At 42.1% G+C, this 3,991-nt stretch overlaps 1 pseudogene; it reads right to left on the reverse strand.

Moving 5' to 3' along the window:
• Positions 1-3,991, reverse strand: part of LOC110313746 — a 47,562-nt pseudogene that overhangs the window by 16,749 nt on the left and 26,822 nt on the right.

Genomic DNA, 3,991 nt, shown 5'->3' on the forward strand with positions numbered 1-3,991 from the left:
TGGGCTGGCATTTGTGTTCTCTTAGGGTCTGTATAACATCTGTCCAGGATCTTCTGGCTTTCATAGTCTCTGGTGAGAAGTCTGGTGTAATTCTAATAGATCTGCCTTTATATGTTCCTTGACCTTTTTCCCTTACTGCTTTTAATATTCTATCTTTATTTATTGCATTTGTTGTTCTGATTATTATGTGTTGGCAGGAATTTCTTTTCTGGTCCAGTATATTTGGAGTTCTGTAGGCTTCTTGTATATTCATGGTCATCTCTTTCTTTAGGTTAGGGAAGTTTTTTTCTATAATTATGTTGAAGATTATTTACTGGTCCTTTAAGTTGATAATCTTCATTCTCATCTATATCTATTATTCTTAGCTTTGGTCCTCTCATAGTGTCCTTGATTTCCTGGATTTTTTGAGTTAGGATATTTTTGCATTTTACATTTTCTTTGATTGTTGTGTCCATGTTTTCTATGGAATCTTCTGCACCTGAGATTCTCTCTTCCATTTCTTGTATTCTGTTGCTGATGCTCACATCTATGGTTCCTGATCTCTTTCCTAGGATTTCTCTCTCCATATTTGTCTCCCTTTGTGATTTATTTATTGTTTCTACTTCCATTTTTAGATCCTGAATGGTTTTGTTCAATTCTTTCACCTGTTTGATAGTGTTTTCCTGAAACTCTCTAAGGGATTTTTGTGTTTCCTCTTTAAGGGCTTCTAGCTGTTTACCTGTGTTTTCCTATATGTCCTTCTTAAGTCCTCCATCATCATCATGAGAAGTGACTTTAGATCCATGTCTTGCTTTTCTGGTGTGATGGTGTATCCAGGACTTGCTATGGTAGGAGAGTTGAGTCCTGATGATGCCAAGTAACCTTGGTTTCTGTTGCTTCTGTTCTTATTCTTGCCTCCTGCCATCTGATTATCTCAAATGCTTGGTGCCCTCAATATATCTGATTGGGGCCTATCCTTCCTAAAATCCCAGCTGATTCAGGACTACTCAGAGTCCAGCTTTCTCTGTGATCCCTTGATTGCGGGCTACTATGAACCTGAGATTCTGGGTGTGTCAGAGTTCTTGGCAGTCAAGCTTCCTCTTAGAACCTGAGATCCTAGTGTGACCAACTCTTGTTATCCTGGAATCCTGTTATTCTAAGATCCTGGGCATGTTACATTGTCTGGACGTGGTGTCTCCTCTGAGGACCATGGAGCTGTCTGGTCTGTTCGAAACCAAGGTAAACCAGTACTGATCAGAAGGAATCCTAGCCTCTGGTCAGGCAGGGCTCCTGTGTCCTTGTTCCTGCTGTTACAGGCCCATCACAATTGGTTTGGATCAGATGTTATGTTCCACTGATCCTAAGATCACATGGAGAGTCCTCTGGGGACCTTGGGGTTGTCTGCTGATTCATGCCCAAGGTGACTTGAGCCCCTGGTCAGGCAGGTTTTCTGTTCCCCTGCTGCTGGCTCAGGTCCCATGCGATTGGATTGGAACTGATGTTGTATTCCACTCACCAGTGATCCTAAGATTGCATGGAGAGTCCTCTGCGGACTGTAGGGGTATCCAGCGATTCACGATTCACACCCCAGTTGACCAGATCTGGTGCCTGCCGGAAAGGACTGGTCCCAGCCATGGATTTTAAGGCTACAGTTGACCCTCCTCACTGATTCAGCTTCTGACTGTTTGCTTTAACTCAATTTTTCACCTTTTGGTTTCACACAAAACTTTGGTACCAGGCACAGAATCTCCTCAGGCTATTTGTTCCTATTCCAGTTAAATATAGTAATGATACACTGAGCTTCCTAGTCTTCATTTGGTCCTCCCTGAGGAAACACTCAACTACAGTCACACAACCTTCCTCTCTTTCTCACCTATGGAAATGGTATCATTCATACTTTCTGGATTCCCCCTTCAAATGCCTTTAAGACAATCTTTAACCTCAACCTAGTGCTCAATTTAAGGGCCTCTAAGCATACTTGCCTTTTTAGTCAAATCTGGACTCAATATCCCATAGATAATCAATCCAAATGGCTACCAAATGGCACTGTAGATGACAATATTGTTCAAGACCTTTATAACTATTGCTAGTTGTCTCAGGAAATGGAAAGTTTCCTACATCCATCTGTGTTGTCTCTTACACCCTGCTCCAAGCTATCTCTCTGGTCTTTTTGTTCACCCACCCAACTCCTCCTAGCTATGAAGCCCAAACCATATGATTCCTCCACTACTTTTGATCCCACTAATTATCTCTCCTAACCTCACCCTGTGTGCCCCTTATTGGCCTCAACCCACTGCATCTCTTTTTTGGTTCATTGAGTCTCTATTTCATCCTCTCTAGCAACAGCCTGCTCTAAACATCCCTCCTTGGTGCCTTCTTTCAGTTCACCAGCTGAAGCCTCCCCCCCCCCCGACTCATTTCTGCTCTCTGCCATGGGAACCCCTCTACCTCTCCCTAACCCTGGCCCTGGTTTTCCTTTTATGGGAGGTTGTCAGGATGGATGGCCTAGTCAGGGTACATGATCCCTTATCATTAAGTAAATGCTCTCAAATAGAATAAAAGACTGACGTCTTATACCTTCCTTCATTAAAGGGTTCAAATATATTATCCAATCTTATAATCACACCTTCTATGACATATGTATGAATAGAACAGATGAGTGTGGAAACAAGCTAAAATATATGCAGACAAAATCCACTGAACTAATGCAACACACCCATTTAGGATCCTGAGTGAAATTACAATAACCTTGTGGTGGGAAACATTCTAGGCAGAGATCAATTTAAACTTGCCTCCTGGTCAGTCCCTATAAGACTGCTCCTAAACAAACTATGAAAAATTCCAAGGGGTCATATAGAACAAACAGGAAAATTTGTCTCAATTTCTAAACTGCCTTACAAAGACCCACTTACAGTATACTAATCTAGATCCTAAAACCAAGAGGGTAAACAACTTCTCATGGCCTACTTTTTCCCAGAGTTTCTCCAACATTAGGGACAAGCTTAAGTGCTTGGAGAGAGGACCCCTAACTCCATAAGGAAGAGTCTTGGTACTTGCTTTTAAGATGTGCTGGCCAAGGCCACTGAACTAGAGAGTTTAGAGACTGCTTTAGAAACTGCCTGGGCTCCCTTGCCTCCTAAGGCCTGAGGACCACGAGGTCTCTGCTTTAAATATGGTCAAGAAGATCACTAAGCACAGGCCTAGGCCTCTCAGACTTAACCCATCTGTCTTAGTTAGGGTTTTACTGCTGTGAACAGACACCATGATCAAGGCAAGTCTTATAAAAAACAACAATTAATTAGGGCTGGCTTACAGGTTCAGAGGTTCAGTCCATTATCATCAAGGCAGGAGCATGGCAGTATCCAAGCAGGCATAGCACAGGCAGAGCTGAGAGTTTTACATCTTGATCCAAAGGCTGCTAGTGGAAGACTGACCTAGGGTGAGAGTATTAAGCCCACACCCACAGTGACACACCTATTCCAACCTGGTCACACTTATTCCAACAAGGCCACAACTCCAAATGGTGCCACTCCCTGGTCCAAGAATATACAAACCATCACAACATCCTTTCTCCCTCTATGTCACAGAAAAAGAGGGATATGCCCTTGAGGTCATAGGCCTCCAACTGGGACTTTCCTTTACACCTTTGGCATACCTGTCAAAAAATTAGACCTTACTACTCAGGGTTGTGCACTCTGATTATGCACTTCAGCAACTGCCAAGCTCCTTATTTGTTAATCAATAAAAAAGCCCTAATGTTCTTTCACCTACCATTTTTTCTCCTCTACAACCTGTCCCACCTTTTTTTTTTGGTTTTGGATATTTTTATTTCTTCAATTTTTTTATTATCAGGAGTGACTGAAATAAAAAATATAATTGAGTCCCATCATTATTGTCATTATGGAAATGGCTTTAAGAGAAAACTGGTCAGATAAGTATTATTGCTTCCCGCTTTTCAACTGGTAAATAGTTGCCACTGATAAAACAGACAAGCCCAGAGAATCTGTCCAGA

This window comes from Mus pahari, chromosome X, assembly GCF_900095145.1.
Source record: "Mus pahari chromosome X, PAHARI_EIJ_v1.1, whole genome shotgun sequence".
Taxonomy (NCBI): Eukaryota; Metazoa; Chordata; class Mammalia; order Rodentia; family Muridae; genus Mus; species Mus pahari.